Source organism: Parambassis ranga, chromosome 10 (genome assembly GCF_900634625.1).
Source record: "Parambassis ranga chromosome 10, fParRan2.1, whole genome shotgun sequence".
Taxonomy (NCBI): domain Eukaryota; kingdom Metazoa; phylum Chordata; class Actinopteri; family Ambassidae; genus Parambassis; species Parambassis ranga.
Window position 1 is genome coordinate 3,664,578 of NC_041031.1, and position 20,743 is coordinate 3,685,320.

Sequence of the window (20,743 nt, forward strand, 5' to 3'; positions counted from 1 at the left end):
TAAATGCTAATTATTCATCTGCAACAACTTGAAGGAACTTTAGTCCATCCTTCCTTTTCCTTCACTGGCATATGTGAGAATTCATTGTTCCATCAATAATGGCTAAGCATCCTGGCTCAGATGCAGCAAAATAGGCGCAAACCATGATAATATCGCCACCATGTTTAACAGAGAGGATGTGCTTCTTCTGTCTTCTAATCCTATTTTGGTGTCATCTGTCCAGAAAAACATTTTCCCAGCAGCCTTCTGGCTTGTATAAATGATCCTTTGCAAACTGAAGACATGCACCAATGTTCTTCTACCCACCAAGGGTGTAGTTTTAGCATTGACAGAGTTGACACAGCCCCACAAATGTCCAGCAATGACTAAATCCTCTAAAAAAAAAACAAAATAAAAACAGATTCATTTGGTGCAGTAAGGGATAAATTCCTTTCTTTGGTCAAGTGGCCCAATTTACTTGCTGGCGTTCTTTATATTTAGAGAGGTTGCTCGAGATGAATCAGTGGTAATGCATTCTGTCTGAACACAAAGTTAACCCCTTCAGTTCTCTTAAGATCATCCAACTAAATACTGTTTTTTGATCGTCAGTCTGTATAAGATGAAAAGGTTCATCATGGCCTGACTAACCAGATTTTCAGTGGATCAAGTGCTACTAGTCTAATTTCCAATCCAATCACACACACTTCACCAAAACTAAAATCTGACAAATTTAAAAAAAAAAAAAAAGTAGATTGCTGCCAGTGGAATTGAGTGTGCTCTCTGGGAGACATTTGCAATTCATTTTTGCAATAAATGTCATAATTGCTTTCCCACGTGGAAAGGACATACAGGTCAGGTAGATCAAAGACTCATAAGACTGAGCCAAATTGCACATGTAGGCATACATTTGGCGAATGGGCGTGGCGGAAGTCACCTTGATCAGTGTGGTGAAAAAGCTGGTGAAGAGATGAATATATTAATACTAGGAGGAATATTTTATTGCCAGGTGGTGCTTGGCCAGAACATGAGTAATGTAAAATAAGCTGCTCTCATCATCTATAAAAGCAGCAGGTAGTTCTTTAATGAGGTGGGAGGGAAGAGTCTAGTCCAGGCTCAACAAAGATGAGCATGAAGGCGCAAATACGCCGTGCTCCACACCTCTGAATATGCAACCTGTCTGAGTAGTTTCTTCAATTTCTGCCTGCTGCCTGCAGATATCAGCTTTAATGCAATCTCTGGAATCCTTTCATCTTCTATACTACAAGGGATTACAGCCAATAATCAGTGACCAAAGGTGACTGTGACTCAAGGAGGCCCTCTTACTTGAATATGAATATGTCAATACACCTCAAAATCAAATCTCCATCACTGTGTGATGAAGCACTTTAACTGCATATTGATCAAACGTAGATTGCACAGCATTTGCTTCATCACATTGTAATTTTGATGTTTAGGGTCTCTTTAATGAATGAATGCAGACTTGGATTGCAGGCTTTCCACTACATTTTCTTTTTAATGAGAGTGAAATTGAGACCATGATATGTGTTCGCTCTGTGATACAGTCTTTTCAATCTTAAACCAGAGGGGTCAGACTGTTAGAGTCACACATATGCAACATGTTTTTGCAGACTTGGCACTGCAGGCAAGAAACTCATTTTCCTTCACAAGTGTAAAGGATTTTTATGCACTTCTTATACTGCTTGTCAGTGCGAATAGTGTGCCATCATGGAATCACTTTGGCTTTGAGCCAAGGGATCATATTGTGGATGAAAATAGGGCTTCAGGTACTGCGTAGTACTACAAAAAGGCATGTGGAGGTGAACTTGTATTTTTTAACCCCTTGCTTTAGTGTAGTTTTTGATACTATGTGCTTCTACAAAATCTTGGACCGATTTGAAGCAAATATTAGCAGCTAGAATGTTAGTTTCACATAAGTTACAAATACAATATAGATGTTTACACCAGTGCAACTTCTTCTTTATAGCAATACTATTTTAATCAGGAGAGACTGACCACATCAGAAAGGGAGAAAGGAGCAGGAGGAGAGGCCTCTAGAATCAGATGTCCCCCCCTGGGTCCCCCTTAATCTGGCAGTGCTTGGGGTATAGAAAGGGTTGCCAGAGTCGAACGAAGGGCAGCTGGAGGAGAGACAAAGGACTTTTAAATGTTCTGCTAAGCCGTGATTGGGCAGGTGAGGGACAGACCGACAGCTGATTGGTGAGAGATGTGCTCTTTATTAATCACCTGGCCAGAGTGGGAGGTTAAAGAGAGGGAGAGCTTATACAGGTTCAATATGGGGACACTAGATGATAAACTTGATCACCTTGTGGTACAAATTGATGCTACATGAGCTACCATACCAATAGACATCTCTGTAACACAATCAATTGCAGTGTATACTTTTGTCTAACCCTCCTGTCGTGTTCACCTCCCGCCCCTTACTTGACCCTTAAAGTGTTCCTGGTCAAAATTGACCGGTCTGTTTTAACTGCTCTTAAATTATCACAAAAACCCTGTGATTTTTTTATACAACATTCTTTAGCTGTGAACAATGTCTTAAAGCAGTGTTTAACATTTATTTATTTATTTAATTATTAGAATTAGACATAAAATAATGTGAAAATACAAATAGCCAATGTATTACTGAAAGATGTAATGTAAAAAATAAATGTGTGTGCTTAAGTGTGTGTGTGCACATACATCATAGATGCTTTTTACATGGAATTGTGACAGAAACAGAATATAATTGTAGTTACTGGATCATTTCAGCTTTCATATCAGTCTTATCTTATAACATCACCACTTTTGTTAGTGGCAGGAATGGGCTTCTATTGCTCAAGTCTGGAAGTCTGGGCCAGATCTTTTTCGACAGAGAACCGCTTGGTCAGTCGCCTACTCATTGTGCTCAGAGTAAAAGGATTGCAAGGCAAACATCAATATATATATATATATATATATATATGTATGGGGTCTATATGAAGATGATTGATTAGTCTGGAAAGTGTGGTTCATGTGGGGCATAGGCACAAAAGCGTGGGAAAGAGATGCGTTCACATAACAGACACCTGCTGTCTGTGTGAAGATATGATACATTGTTTCATCAGGAAGTTGGTTCACATCGGAGAATCAGCACATAAGCATGGGAAAGAGATGTGTAGCCGCAAAATACATTGTTCAGTCTGTGGTGAGTGAGTGAGTGAGTGAGTGAGTAAGTTGGGGTGGTGTGTATGGGGATGTTTTCTGCCTGATGAATATAGTCTGGATACCCATTCATTTCCTTTTGTGGTCACTTTCAACCTGGAACACCACAGGTGTAACAAGGTTAATTAAAACACTCAAAATTCAATGAAAGAGGTTATCATCACTTTTATATGTTCAAGTGCATAGTGTGGAGGATATCATAAGGCCTTGAGGCAATTAGATGTAAAACACAATTTTTATGAGTGTTTTAAGTTGTAAATCGGTTAGATTTGGCCCGAACACGACAGGAGGGTTAAAGACATTTTAAATTGTTGCGTTTTACTAAAATGTGTAATATGTCATGTCCTACTTTTTAACAAAGTTGCATTTTTTTACCTATAGTAAGTTTTAATATGCTGCCAATACAGCAGCGGAGGGCATGTAGAACGGCACATGAAATATAAATTATTTCAACAGGCAGACAAGAAATGTACAATAAATAATGCAAGATTAAAACATTGTAATGTATGTCAGTCTAATCTATGTTATTCCGAAATGCTAATGTGTCGGAGAAACGGCCTTTTATTCCCAGCATGTTCTCCATGGATTTTACCCTCCTTCTGGAATGTCTCCATCTAACCTATAGACATTATGAAAGGGATCACTTACTATATTCAGGATGCACCTTTATTTTGAAGGGGTCAGGGTGCTGTGAATGTGCAGGATGCGAGGAGCTTTTGCACAGGTTGTGTGTTTGCTGTGAAAAGTAGGGCAGCTGGAATGAGCTGACTTCTACAACTAATTCAAAGTTCCATTGTGGTCCGTAGCTTGCTCAACCAAAACCACAGCCAGCTGATTAATGTTTTGTTTGTTTGTTTGTTTGATTTTCTCAATCCCTTGCCCCACTTTCCTTCTTCATTTCATTTCTCTGTAGGCAATCAGCCTACGTTTCATCTTCTGCCAGACGCCGTGTTGCTTTCTAGAAATATATATTCGAAATAAACCAGACCTGGCATAAAGCAACTGCTCATTCAAATAAGGCATAGATTCACATCTACTCTACACATATCATCAGAGACATTTATGGACACCAACAGCAGTCATTACCTACTGTATCTTAATGGCAGCAACAACCGTGTAATACATGCTATTTTACCAGAAAAATACCACAAGGTTTGCCTGGAGTTAAACTCTGATTGATCATGTAAAAAGTTTGAAGTCAGTAACTTTTCTCCAGTCATCTGCTGCCTTTGTGTGTAGGGTTTATCACCAAAGTGGTGGCAACACTTCTTTATCATGCTGTAAGATGGAGCACTCTCCTTCTTACAGCATGATGAAAAAGTGGGCAGCTTAGATGGATGAGACACTTCCTGCTACAGATGAAACAGTGGAAAAGGTGAAAATTACGCTGTGGAAAAATTAGTTTCCTATATTTTATTTGAGCATTCCTAAATACTTTGCTAAGTTCCTGTTTTTTCAGGTTTAGATAAGTATGGAAAAAAGAAAAAGAAATGAACATGTACCTTAACCTTGACCAATGTCAATCGCATTCATGATTCATATTCGTTGCTGACACCTGAATGTTTGATTGTTTGCATGTGCACTACAATAATAGCAACGGGCTTTCATTATTATCTGCATGGCCATAGCCATCATTGAGGTCCCTGAGGTCTTGTTTGAAAGATGCATATCATTAAAGTCACATAATAAGTGCAAAGATATTGCATAACAATCTTCCACTTTGCCCTGTTTTATGGCCTCATTGCTTGGTTGGTGTTTGTGTGGATGGATAGGAGGAGTGCTTCTGTTGTTATACAGTAGCATTGGTTGATTGAAAAGAGAGCCGTCATCTGAAAAAGCTTAGTCAAGCCAGCTAATGGGAGGATTTCAGGTGCACGTCTATACTAAGTCTTACGGTGTGGTGGCTCAGGGAAACTAAAATGGCGAAGAAAAGGCCCATATTAAAAAAAAAAAAAAATCTGAATTTGATGAAACATGTATACTGTTAGTATACTGTTTTGGCCCGCTGGGCCTTTTTGCTGTCTTTTTTTTTTTCTTTCAGGCACGCCAGGGCGCTTGGTGGCAGCAGCAGGTGGGGTGGAGTTCAGCAGATGATTCACACCAGAGGGTGATCCTGTGATTAGTCCACCAGTACTTAACACCTGCATCTGGCCCAGTTCGCCGCCAGTTCTTTGTCAAATCTTCAGCGGTAGTACTGATTCCCTCCTGTCTTCTTCTGTAGAAGCTTTGTTATTCACCTGGCTTTTTTCCTGTTTCGACAGAGACGCTTCCTCCCTGTGGCTGCTGCTCCCCTGGCGTGCCTTCCTCCACAGCAAGTGGCTGGATCTCCTCAAGAAGGACGTTTTGAGTTTGAATACAATCAAACAGTGTAATAAATCTAATTTTGTTTTCTGAATCCGCATCTGGATCCTCCTTTACCTGAAACCCCCAACATATACAAGTCTTTTTTTAAAGAAACTTATATTGGACTACAGTTTCTGATGACATTGACTATAACCATAACAATAGATATAGTCAATTGCTATTTCTGCACATTTGATTCACTCTGTATTTGTAAAAGCCTGCCTATGATTATATATTTAATTATATTTTGAATGCACTTGTGATGGCCAAGTTATAAGCCCACCATTGTTTAGTATTGTTATGCCAAAATTTTAAACCAAGCATTACACTTTTTTTTACATTTAATTAGTACTAGCATTTTTTATTTATTTATTTATTTTTTTCTTGTAGCATTTCTTCTCTGGGAGTATAATGTCAAATAACAACAAATAACTGCTTTAGCTTGTGAGGTGGTAAGATAATAACTGCAAGCAAATCAGATGTATTGATAATTGGACCACATACATTTACATATAGCACTTCACTAAATTAAAATATTTAAAAAATGTATTAATGTATATACAGATATATATTTACACTACTGTTCAAACGTTTGGGGTCACCAGGCCAGTCCTGTAGCTTCTCTGATCAGCATAACAGTTCAGCTGTGCTAACATAAGTTCACAGGAGTTTTCCAATCATCAATTAGCCTTTTTAACACAATTAGCTTAAACAATGTACCATTAGAACACAGGAGTGATGGTTGCTGGAAAAGTGCCTCTGTATACCTTTGTATATATTCCATTAAAATCTGCCTTTTCTAACTAGAATAGTCATTTAGCACATTAACAATGTCTAGACTGTATGTCTGATTACTTCAATGTTATCTTCATTGAAAAAAAACTCACATTTAAAAAAAATAAATAAAGACATTTCCAAGTGACCCCAAACTTTTGAACGGTAGTGTATGTTTCCAAAATATGGTTTTAGTATGGTTGTCTTAATACATTTCTTTTAATATTTAAGCTAAGCTAAACTAAGCTACCATCTAAGCAGGCGTGTGCTCACATTTGTAATCCATGTTTGTGTGTGACTATAGCTTTTATATTCTAATATCCTAATTTAACTTTTAAAGATCGAAGTTATAGTTATGTGTGTATATGTATATGTTTTTTTAATTGTTGTGTTTTTTGTAAAAATGTTGACAGCTTACATCTATAGTCCAATAAGGTAAATACTCTGTAGTACAGTTTTCTGTTAGAGTCTGTTACACATGCTTTATATTCTGTAACATTACCTCACCTGCCTTATCCCTCATTTATCATTCTACAGTGTTCAACTTACACTGTCATTTATCATTCAGTGAGCAGAGAGGAAGAACTGTTAGTTCTCCATCTTGTTCCATTACAGCAGAATGTGCTGAGTATAATTTAGCATTAATGAGCCACTATATGTGTGTGTGTGTGTGTGTGTGTGTGTGTGTGTGTGTGTGTGTGTCAGCTTGCTCTTGAAGCAGCATGTGAACCTGGCTCCCCGTGCGTGCGTATGCGTGTGCGTTTCTTAATGAGTGTGTATCAAACACCTAATGAAGGATTTGCGGTTCCAGATGGGAAGACACAGTTTGACTTCCTGATTCATGATCTGTCACATCCACTTTACCTTTCTCCACCTCTCAGTGGAAGTGGAGCTCAAGCATAGCTACAGTGCTGTGGAAGGTGACGATCAGGATTAAAGAGAATTTGCAGACTTTTCTTACATTTTAATGAAGATTTTGCCTGGAATTCATAAGTTTATATGTCTTTGTTTCTCACTTGTGTTGATGCACACGGCATGCATTTGTAATGCATGTGATGGGATACGGCCACTAACCTTTAAAAGGTGATCGGATGTCAGCGGGAGTCAGCTAACTGTAAATGCAGTCTGTGCAGACTAAGGCGGAGTGTAGTGTTCTACTGTACATTATTTTCTGCAACCAGGACTGTGAAGTCATTGCTGGTAGGACAATTAGACACACACACACACACACACACACACACAAATTGAAGACACTTAAATAATTCTGCACACAGTAGATTCCTCACCTATATTAACAGTATATCACTTTCCATGAAAATGTTTAGATATCCTGCTGTCATTGTGAATAATTGGCTAAATATTCTGTTTATCAACACGTGATAAAAGTTAGGAGGACACCACTGATTTAGCATTCCAACTCAATCCTACAGTACTTACCAGATAATTTATATAGGAAGACCGTGGGGTAGTTTATGGCATCCAACATATTGATTAACCCCATCTAATAAACGTAACCAGAGGCCCCTGTAAAGATGCACTGTACATATACCTTATCCCAAGAGGTCCTCCTGTTACAATCAGTCCTAATATAGATATATAAATAATACACATTGTATCCAACACTACAACGAATGGGGATAAATGTTTGTGCTTGTTTGGGTAATTATCAATATTAACATGTGCTGTAGAAATATACATATTAGAAGACATGCACAATTCAGTGATATTAGCAGATGTGTAATCTTCCAGTGAACGTCTTTGCAACGACTGCACATTAACTCATTTGCTGCTGGGACAATGGCTAATTTTGTCATTTTTAATTTTCATGATGCATCAAATTTGCAAATATGTATTTAAAGAACAAAGCTATGTTTTCACAGCATGTAGTCTTGCTTAATTAAGCTAGGCTACATAGCTAGCATGCATAGATTATAGTATGTTTCCATAGAGATGCATCTAACTCCAGATTTAGTAATAGTTAAAAGAAAAAAAGAAAAAAACACTGTAGTGTTACTGAGTGGTGAATTTTGGCTCTGTTGTATCGCAGTAATAAATCCCCGCTCTAGCACACATTGCTGCCAGGCTGACGCTTTGTTAATGAATGCATCCAGGTAAACTGAGGTTATACTGCATTGTAAAACATGACATGCTCACCTTTTAAAATTCAGTTGTTTGAATCAGATCAGGAAGTAAGTAATAAAGTTTTACTTTATTAAATATAATAATAATATTATGCTTTCAACACAGACCTTCTGCAACGCTCGAGACCTTAATGTACACTAATTAATGAAACTGGCTCCTACACTGTGAGTGCATACAGAGTGATGTTGAGAGAACTTATGTTGCAATTAACCTTAAAAATGTTGAATAACGCTGCTTGACATTGATGATTATTTGAATTTCATAGTTATAATGTAGTTATGTTTTTTTGTTTCTTGCAAAAAAAAAAAAATTCAATCACTGTAAAATAATAGAGGTTTAGATGGCCAGATACAGCCTGAGGGGGGGAACGGTGTTTGCAAACAGCTTACTGATGAAGTTATTATAGTGTTTTCACCTGTGTGTGTGTGTGTGTGTGTGTGTGTGTGTTCAGTATTCTCCATGACGCAGCACTTCAGGGAGGATACAGAGGTGGGAAAGTTAATTACAGCACTTATTTTATTTTTATTTTTCCAAACTTCAGCATATTCTTGTTTTGTTGTCTCTCTCTCTCTCTCTCTCTGGAAGGACTTTACCATTAAAATGAATACAGATACATCCTACACTTGGGTTAAAAGCTTGTGTAAACATAAAAATACAGGCATAAGCTGGTACACCTGCACAGCGCAATAGGAGCTGATGATTATTAAGCTAACGTCAACCTCGTCACCACCTGCCTGTGCAGCTCCTTGCTGGCATCCTAACCCATGTGTGTGTGTGTGACAGGCTGTGTAACATAACCAACTCTGTTTACTGCAACCTGCTGTTGGCCAATTATTTTAGACGGACTACTTTACTAAACCTTCAGCGCTTGTTGTTCAAACTCTTATTACCAATCACAGTCAAGTGTTTTAGCCAGCCTGTCTTCCCGAAGGAAAATGTAACATTAGGTGGATATTTTAGTCCTCTTTACTTTAAAAAGGTGAGTAGTTTGGGTTGCTATCAACAGTGTCTAATTTGTTGAAGCGTGTGATGATGAGAGGTGCTTCATGTGATTGGAATCGCTTGCCGACATGGAAACACACGTTGTTTGTTGTAATGTTTGTTGTACCTTCAGTTTATAAAAAACACGATCTTCGGATTCACTGGACTGCCCAAAGTGGCATGTGTGACTTCTTCTTCTTCATTGTGGTGTGACTGTGTATGTGTGTGTATGCGTTTGTCTGCCTCTGACATGAAATTGTCCTCTACCTGTCATTACTTATGTGGTTTTCTATGTTGGACTTTGTTATGCAGAATTCAGCTGCGATTAAAAGTTACCCTGAAACTTTATGGCCTGAAAAAAACACCCCTCAATTTCAGCATGAGAAAAAAAAACACAGACCTTGCAATGGTTGAACAATCACACACCTTAAGTGAGTGTGAGTACAGACAAAGAATGTCAATATGACGAACCTGATAGGGGGCCCTACTGAGTGAATCCAGAGTTAATGGGGTTCTATGGTGCCTAAGCCCACAGATTTATGGCTAAAATAATTCAGGCAATTTTCATATAGCAATATAACTGTTTTAATTCTAATTTAAGACTAGTTTGCGTTCACACTTGAAGTGCCAAAAAAACACATCTATAGAAATATAAAAATATCAAAAATTAATTAAAAAACACAGTTTATAGTTTATTTGTAATTTACAGTGGGTAGAAAATTATATACTTGTCCTCCATTTAATGCAATTGCACTTTTCACCTGAAACACTCAACAACAGCTACACAACCCGTTTCCATGGTTTCTAGCGAAGCTTCACAAACTCATCACTCTCACACTAAAAAAACAGAAATAAAGTAGATTTACAGCCTCTCTGTGTTTTCATAAAAGTCATCTCCACATCTCTTTGATGATGCTGTAGTTGACTATGAAATGTGTTTTATCAGTTGGAATGATTTGTAGCTGTGGTTGCAGCAGACAGATCAAAGCAGTAGGAAGGTGACAGATTTTGTTGGGGTCACAAAGGACAAAAGGAAAACATTAAGCGGCAGTTTGAAGGATGTGTATCTGTGTTCAAGGACAGATCAAAGAATAAAGGAGGCAAGTGTCGACATTTTTTATTTCAGTGCTGATCCAAAAACAGTGGCTGATGAAAGTGATAGAAATAGTGTTGGAGGCAGTGTTGGATTAAGTTGGGACAAATATGCATGAGGTGATTGTTTGACCTGCAGATGTGGGACCACCACTTTCTGTATGAGAATATTTGGCATCAACAGTCCTCTGCAGTGAGATGAACGTGGTCCTGGCTCCTGTCAATGTGCCATCTTAAAATTGAGGCCCTGTTCACACCGGAGAAAGTCAATCCAGCTAGAGTGGGATTGAATCCGGATAGCCTTCAAGCTGGATACGTTCAGACCTATTTTTCAAATCTGAAATCAATCCAGATATATCCAGATAAGGCCTGAATCATACTCTAGCCGGATTGATTTCCCCAGTGTGAACGGGATTTAAAAAAGAGGTAACTGTTGTCATACATACATAGTTGTTCATGTATGTTTGTTAAAGGTGTGATGAGTTCTCGGGATATTAAAATGTGGAGTAGTAGTGATACAGATTTGTTACTTGTCCTTTTCTTTTTCTCCTCCCTTCATCACCATTAGCGTCTCTCCTTAACCTTTACCTTCTGTTTCAGGAGCACACTAATAATATAGCCATATGAAAAAAAAATGAAAATGGAATTTTTATTGCGTGCTCATCTTTTCTTTGTTATATAGAATAATGTGGCACACAGAAGTGCAAGAAGCAGTAGGGAGTCCTAGCATACAACACTTTGTGGCCTCTATGGTTAGAATTGTGTGTGTTCACAATTCATTTCAGGCCTCACACAATGAAAACTGCAGGAGGACACTGCTGAATGCACATTGTGTGTGTTTCTGTATTTTGTTGCTTTTTCTATTTTGTAGTTTTTCTTTATAAATGTCCAGTTAACATTCTATTGAAGAAGACAAACCATAATACTTTGAGAGTCAAACCTGGGTCACCAGGCCTAAAACTCTGGTCAACATCAGTATTATTATATTTTGTGCAACAGTAGCTCTTCTGTAGGTTTGGACCACATGGGCCCAGTTGCCAAGAACCTTTACATGCCCGTGGCCCTGACACCTGCTTTTCTGTCATGACCACTGTAATCAATGAAAAATTAGATTGCAGTCATTGCTAGTAAGGTACAATTTGCGATATTGCTCTCTTTCTGGGACTCACCTACTCTTCTACGTTCACACATAGAACATTTTTTTGTTCATTTTTTGTTTATTTGTGCCAGTATTGGCACTTTTTGTGGAAAACTTGAGAACGAAATAAAATTTGATGAATTGAACAATGTATGTATTTTATATATGATTTTTTTTTAATTAATTTAATTAAAGCTTTCTTTTCAAAAATCCCTCTGAGACTTGCTTTGCAGTTCCAGGCAGCAGTCCACAACCTGCTATGATAGTCACTCTCACCTTTGCACAGACAAGTGAAACTGCAAATCCATGTAAAGTGACTGTAATGTGCCCCTGAAAGCATTCTCTTAGCTTCATTGATATCACGAATATCATATCAAGTTATATGATCTTCCTGAAATGACTCCGGTGGAATCAATATAACTCAATATAGCTCCACTTAACCTCGCAGCATTCCAGCATGAAAATGAGTTTGATGTCCCTGTCAAACGCTCGATGTGAACCAAATGAAATATAGAGGGGACCTGCATGAACTCTCGCCGACTCCAATGGCAACTCAATAACTTTATGTGTCTCCACATGACTCCGGGTGCCTTAAAGGTGAGTGGAGCGGACACAGCGATTTGATACGGACACACCTACAGAGACCAACAGTGATTGCAGTGTTTGTACTATGAAATACTTCAACGTTTAAAATGCCTACTACCTCTGTATTTTAGCCTACACACACAAAAAAACAAACTACTTCCTGTGAACTTCTTGTTGTGTGACTCCTGAGGTTAGTGTGTATCTGTGCTGGTGTGTGTGTGTGTGACGTGGAAAATCAACATGGCCGTTCTGTATCACATGCCCAGGGGAATCAGCCAATCAATAATGCAGCGGACTGCAATACATCCACTCCATCTCTCTCTCTCTCACACACACACATGCACACACTGCTGCCCTGAGGGGGTGTTATGGATGTGTTTGTGCATGTATGTGTAAGAAAAATAAAAGTTTGCGTGTGTGTTTTAGAGGGAATGGGGGAAAGACATTTTTTACGCTATATGTTGGAGAATGTTCATGAATATACACACACTTAGCCGCAGGGAGCTAAAGTGCATCCATCAAGGCGTTGGCTTATACCATACAGCCTCATATCTGATGCTGTACCTTACTGACTCATACATTTGCCTTGTGGAACATTTGGATTTAGCATTTCGCTGCTATGCTGGTGTTATCACCTCAGTTAGCTTGCAGGAAGTTAGCTCATTTATTTATTTATTCATTTTGTATTTTTTTTCTCATTCATATCCGCACCATTAAATCTCATACTTCTCCATACTTTATGGGAAAACTAAACTCTGCTTGCTGTGTGTCTTTGGTCCCTTTTCTTTGGGCTTGCATGCTAACAACCAGATAACCCTCTAGCGTGTGTGAGAGAATGACAGAAGCCACAATAGCATAGCCTTTCCTGTTGCATGCAATGTTTCTGTAGGCTATTTATAACTTAGTCAGAGCATTGCCTTGTAGCTTTGTGACCCTCTCACCCACCCTGAGCCTGTTAAGCTGACCCAAATCTCCACATAGGGGTAAATGGTTTAGGTTAAATGGCTCTGGACTTGACCATGGGTTGTATGTGGATTGTATGAATTGTCCGTATATAGTACAGGGCATTGATGTAGGAGTGCTGCAGGAATTAGATCATGGATTGCACATGGCTATAGGCATACCATCTATGAGCCAGCATCATAGTTATTCTGAATGCTGGACAATATGTGAAGTGTGAGTTGATAAGGTCTGTGGGCATTCATAGAAACTGTCATGGCTGAAATTATACAAAAAAGTCTTAATTTTATTTGCTAAATATTCGATCCCATGTGAAAGAAAAATCATAACAAGGGACTCATCTATAGAAGCTAAAAGTTTTTTTTTAATACTAAGTTGAAAACGTTTTAACATTGCGGTCTCTGGAGCGCTTGACTCACTTTTGAAGCCAGTCCCTAGAGGCTAAAGAGGGAAACTGTAATTGGTGTCACAGCTGATGCCTTAAAAATGGGCATGGGGTGGAAGGGGTTAAAGCCTTAGGCACCTTGGTTCTAAAGTGAATGGGTTAGGGTTACAATATGCAGTTTTAAGAATGGTGATGTAATGCGTCCATGATGTAGTTTTTTTTTTATTCAGACTTCAAAAATCATGAAAAGGTCTTGATTTATGATCATTATCCTGCATAACAACTCATCTACTACCAACTATCATAAATATTTGTCCATTACAGAGGCCATTTTTTTGCAATACTCCAAAGCCAATGGAAGATCCTACTGTATTTTTACCATTTACTAAAGGCCTCCATAGTATTTTTAAAACAACAACAACAACAACAACCTTTTATAAACATGCAATCAAAACACGCAAACTAATGGTTTATTTTTACGCTATTGGAAAACTTCAATATGTGTCTAATTTTAAGTAATGGATAGACGAAAAGATAGAAGAAAATGTCTTTATATGAGTTGATTATATATGCATGAAAGAGAGGACCACTTTAACCCTTTACTACAGCAATATTATATGCCATTGCCTCTAAAAAAAAGTGGGCCAGACAAGGAAAACCAGTGACAGGGTCATGGGCAACTATTTTACCCTGATGGTGGAGAGTGGAGGCTGGCCAGTGTGGTCCAAGGTGTCAGAACACAATGGTGCATTCACAGTTACTTGTGTAAGGGCACCATTGGCAAGTGGTGGAAGAAGATGGACTTGTCTGATGGAGCCATGTGCCATGTGTAACACATGACTATGGGAAGATGGCAGTGTGATGCTTTGGGCAATGCTCTGCTGGGAAACACTGGGTCCTGCCATTCATGTGTTTTTGTCTTTGTCATGCAGCACCTTGCGAAGCAATGTTGCAGACCTTATGTGTGAGTCATATTTACAATAGACTTTGCACATTTTGTGACAGAAACTTGCCGATAGCAATCCTATGACCCTGTAAAGCAGTGTCATCTCAACTGGGCACTGCTGGAAAGCTGTGCTGTGGCTTTCAGGTCATCTGTGAGGAGGGCTTAGAATTGTCTCCCAACACCTTAGAATCTCCCTTTATTGATGTCACGCGGTGTGTTTGTCATGAGGCAGAATGATCCTTTGGTATCCTTGTAATGAGCAGCGTGTCCTCTAGAGTATGTCTGTCTCCTGTTTTTCAGCACCAAATGTCCTCCCAGTCTGCACTGTTACACAAGTACAGAGGGAAGCATTTCGGCTCTGCCTTAGACTGAAGATGACCAAATTAGTAGCGCAGTTAATATTCTGTAGAGACCAGAGAGAGACAGACTGCAGTGAACGGTCTCTCTCTCTCTCTCTCTCTCTCTCTCTCTTTCCTTCTGTCTTTCTCCTCCTCTCCTGATTTCCCTCTATCTCTCATGATGAATGAGGGGATTCGCTGTAAATCTGGGATGGTTGGACACACAAGTGCATGCTTGGACAAACACACACACACACACACACAGAGGCGGAGAATCTGGGCTGGTTGGTTCTTTTATAAACGAGCTCTGCTGTGCAGGGAGGGCTGCAGTGATGACGCTGCAGAACCAGGACGCCGGAGCACAAACACAACTTAGCTTTGGTCCTGTCTGCTGGTTGATTAAAAACTGCAGGAGCAGTTGCACTGCTACAGTCTTTTTCTGCCTAACTCCGATCTGATATGCGTTAGCATGTTGGTCGTATTTCCACAGCTATCACAGCGCCCGGAGTGCCGACACACTGTAAACGCCCTCTCCACAACTCGCTGTCCTTTACTGTCATACTTAAACAGAAAACCCGAAACTTTCCCACACTACAAATTTGAAAAAACTTTGAGCTCTTGTGTGCTGTCTGAACTTGCCATTGTTATTTTGGATTGGCGTGCTCTTCTTCTGCTTTTCCTACTGTGACAGCGTTACATAATCACGCACGCCCCCTTCTGGACACCAGGGTCTGACCGTATTCGGCATTGGAGCACATGAACCGTGACACGTGTATTGTGACGGTTCGGGACGAATACATGTACTGTTACACCCATAATACATATATTAGGGGTGGAACGGTTCACCAAATCTACGGTTCGGTTCGTATCCCGGTTCTGAGGTCATGCTTTTCGGTTCGGTTTGGTTTACAATGTTGAGGATTTTTCTACTTTTAACACTCTGGAAATACCAGATGAGCACAAATATATATCCTAATTATTCCAACATTTACCATATTTAAGAATCGGTGTGTATATTTCCAGTAGTAGTTTCTGGTGTTTTTAGTGTATGTAAGATAAAAACTTAAATAATAGGACTGTGAATTGATTACACTATTTAGTATTAAATGTATTGAGTGCCTCAGTGCTAAGGTTTGTAGACCAAAACTGAACACGTGAATAATCAAGCTCCCCTTCTGCTCAGTGATTGATGAATGAATGCTGTGCTCTATGTACACAAACATGTCTGTTCTCCATCTCTCTACCATACACACACTAATAGTCTCTCTAATACTCCCAACATTTTGGCTTTTCATCAGTAAGCAATGACCCTCTGTTAATGTTATGAGTAGAAACTGCTGTAACTGCTGATGTAGCACTTCTCTATACCACCCTAACTTATCTCCTATTGATTAAAGTGAATATTTAAACACTGTTGCTTTGTAGCTAAAACTGACCGAGCGGCAACCTCCTGGGCTCAGATGTGAAGCCAGTGTGGTAGTGTTAAAAAAAATGCAGTTCACACCATAACCTCTAGGGGCTGGGTCCAATGGTGAGTGATCCTCATAGACTCCCTTGTTAAAATGGACAACTTTACAGAAGAAATAAACATGTTTACAACCTGGTAAGTGACCTTCTAGTGTCAACTTATACACATTATAATATGGCCTAAAAGTATGCATAATTATGGATGACCACTTTGTGCAACAGATAGGTGCCATATCACAGTGTCGTCGTATTTGGAGTTTTGGCGGACTGTGCCAACATGGCGATGGTGGGAACGTCCCAGAGCTTCCGACTAAGACTCAAAACAGAGCTTTAGAAATGGGTGACATCACAGAAGCTTCATCCATTTTTTTTTGTTGTTTTACTGAAGCTTGGAAGCCCTCTACGTCTGAAAAACTGTGACACAGCCAGATTCTGTGCACATGTGCCCAGTGGGACCCATCCACCTACAACCTGTATGAGTATCAGCTCTAATATTTTCTCCCATTACCAAATTCACCATCCAGATCCAGTTTTAACCTGCTATACATTTGTTTTTCGCTGGTGAACTGCTTGAAACATATTTGTAAGCTGGTAACAATAAGGGCTCAAGATAAGTGGTCTGAAAATTAGATTGTGAATATTCTCAGTGCAAAACAACAACAACAACATCAAAAAACAGAAAAAACAGAAATACTCTGGACCATGTCTGATGTGTTCTCATTGACTCAGTGCTAGTTAGAGTAGAGTAGTAGATTGTTTCCTTCCCTCTTGAATGAATTCTGTCTTTCCTTATTTCAGGCTAAGAGTACTCCATAGCATAATGCTACCACTTTCATGCTTTAATAAGTGCCCTCTGTTTGGAATCCGGGCAAAAACTGTGAAGTTAGAGTATGTGGTAGTATAAGGTCAAGCAGCTCTACAAGTGATGGTCAGATTGAGGGACCCTCTTCTTTGTGTTTCCTCCAAAGATTGAACAATTTGTGTATAAGTGTTTGCAGATCCATGACAATGTTATCATAGAGACCTTAAAGTCATCATGGTGTTACCCCTCCTTTATTATCTCGGCAGGTGTTTAGTGTTGTGGGTACTACAAAACGTAGGTGTACATTCTCAGTTCAGTTTGTTGCAATGGACCCTTATTAAGATGTGGACACTTTTTCAATTAGAATTAAAGCAAGCATGCTGCACCCTAGCACCTGGTTCTAAAGCAAAGTAGTTTTTGATTAAAGGATCCGACTCATTTCTAAAATGTCTGAATATAATGCTCATCTATTTCTCATACTCAGAAACTCTTATCCCAGGAGCACTGAAGCTGCAAGGATTTCCTTGAAGTAATTATCAGCTAAAGTTCCCTCAAGCCATCTTTTAATCATTCCCCTATTTTTACTGTAAACTTGATTAACATATGTATATATAGTGCAGCAGATTTTACACACCAGTGTAAAACCATGACATTAGTTAAGGTATTTAAATACTAGTAGATTCTATAATCATACTACCTCTACAGTAGAATAATCTCCTGCCATACACTCAGGATAACTCACTACCAGTGTGATTCTGATTGCACTCGCACAAAGTCACGTTCACTGTCATATATACCAGCTCCCCTCTGAATCCTCCCCTCCAGTTCAGGATATTGACCTTGTCATCAGAACGCAGTGGACCCTTGAGCAACAAATAATGAATGGTCTGACATCAAAAAGTGCTGAGATAATAGAAGCTGGCAGCTGTGGTATAGGCGCCATGTGCTGTCTAAACACTCTGGGATTGTACTGAAGATTTAGTTTAGATGTACAGAGTCCAGTCATGTCTAAATTCATTCACAAAAATGACATTGATTATTTGTAAATATGTATTTAGCAGAAATATAAGAATTTTGTTTTGTTTTGTCTTTGATACATAACTTTGACGACTGAAAATCAATGCATATGTGTGTATATGTTAGCATTCAGCCTTAAGCACAGAAACACTGGCTGCTTGGAATAAGCTAGTAATAATTCCACACAATACGGAGATCAATATATACTTCTTTTCATACATCAGACATTTCTGTAACTCCACTCAAGGATACCAAAAAAACAAGAGAAAGAAGTCAACATTAAGTAAAAACATGACTTTTGAAGCCAGACCAACAGCAATAAATGACTTTAAGGCATGAAACATATATTGTATTGTTAACACTTCAATGGGTTCCTTTGTAAATTTGAATCCCTTGAACTTGGTTATAAAAGAGCTGTTATAAGTAAATGTCAGTTGAAACACAGAGCAGGCTAATTTATCGCACAAGCTCTTATAGTAGCTCCATATTTCTGTCTCTTTTGCACCTCTTCTTCCTCTGCCTCTTTTCTCTCTCCTTTGGGTCCTCGGGGTACACTTGATTGAGGCTTTAAAACACAAGTCTATGGCCACCACCATCTCCTTGCCCAATATAACCACTGATTTTCACCCTGTGATGTTAAGCATTCAAATTCATTACAATGAATATTTAACACTTCCTGTCCGAAGTTCCAGATTCACCACCACTAATTCTCCATTTAAATATGCCCATCATTGAATCCGAAAGGAGTTTTTTTTTGTTTTCCACTACATAAGGATAAAGACAAGACAGAACGACTGACCAGGCACTCTGTAGGAGTTGGACCAAACAGCGGTAAAACTACTGTGTTGTGAACATAAAGACAGAAACCGGGTTGGGAGTCAGAAAGCCAAGCCCTCGAATCAATCATCAATCTTCATTCCAGTCCTCACCTGTGGTCTGGAGTCTCGGCTGCTGACCAAAAAAGAATGAGATTGCGGATGTGGCTTACAGAAATGAGCTTTCTCTACGGGGTTTCTCCTGCGGAAACTGAGTAGAGCCAATATATAAAAAAAACATTCTACTACCAGTGGAGTGAAATAATGCCCCCTTTGTTTTCAGCTTGTTTCACTGACTGAAACATTTTCTCTTTTTTCTTTCTTTGCTTTTTTTTGGGGGGGGGGGGTTGAGAAGAATTAAAGTTCGAGACAAATATAAAAAGATTTCACACAACAACAGCCCAGTGTCCCTGGAAATTCCACACCTGATCACTGTCTTCACTGCCCTTTCTATTGGTAGAAGATTTTTGAATGTCAGTTCATTCAAGTTTCCATCCCAACATAATAGAAATTCTAACCATAGAAATGTTCTACTCAAGGGCGTCAGTCATGGTCAAATTGGAAAACTGCATATTGGTTTTATTGTTTGTGACATTTTGTACCTCAGCTAAGTGTAAAGCTTGGGATTTCTTTGTATGGTTGGGTTTAAATCACATCCATTTCATTCAGGGTTCAAGGTACAACATGAAAAAAACAGATAGGAGCAGACTCATAAAACCAAGAGTCTCTGTATGAAGAGTGCAGAGGAATAGTGGAATGTAGTCGGTCAGTAATCCCACATACATAGTATTTTAATGATATAAAACATGTAACTGCAGTATATGCTTTTACATTGAGAATGAATTAGTTTGCCAGGTTGTAACCTCTAGTCAAGTGTAAAAAACTCTGCAGTTCCTTGAGTTGCCACTTGAGGGTGGTTCTAAAATAAAGTTTAATCCCCATAGACTTCCATGTTAAAATGTGCAACATTACAGCAGAATTACACATGGTCTCTATAGGTTTTTCCCAAGGGTGTGCTCGGATAAGCTTTCTGCTGTCATGACTGCCTTGGAGCCTTCATCACAGATCGTTCATATTTATATACGGTCCATGGCATATACTACCACAGGGGGATAATGGAAGTTACAATTAGAAACATACGGAGATTACATAAAGGGATTTCTTTTTCTTTTCTCCTTTTAGTGAAATTAAAGTTATAATTAAGTTGAACACTTGCTCAAATTGCTACCCACTTAGCGTACTTAGCTAAATGGCTTGCAGGTTGCGACTAAAAAATATATATTCACATACTTCCTTATTTCTGTGCAGTTTTGTAGATTTCCATTATTTGCATCCTTTGTAGTCATGCGTTGCTGAGAAGATAAGGTTAGGGATAAGGATAAAAAACAAAATGTTTATTAATTGCTAACTTGTTTAGCATCTTTACTTGCACATGTTTTCATCGTTTACTGCCATAAGATGATGTGACAAATTCAGCACATTTTATGATCATTACTGGATTAATGGATGTTTTAGCACTTTTGACCATCAGTCTGTTTAGTTCTGTCTGTCGTAAGATTTTGTGGAGCAGAAAAAAATCAAGCTTGTTCTGCTTGGATACGACGGCTTTGTCTCCTTTGTTAGCAGAGTTATCACCTGGGTTTGTGCTGCTATCAACAATGTCTAATTTGTTGTAGCATGTGAGGATAAGAGGTGCCATGAAATTGTTAATGAAATATGCTTATGTGTTTTCTTATGTTTTGTCGCCCTCTCCTATCATCAAAGAATACACTTTACAC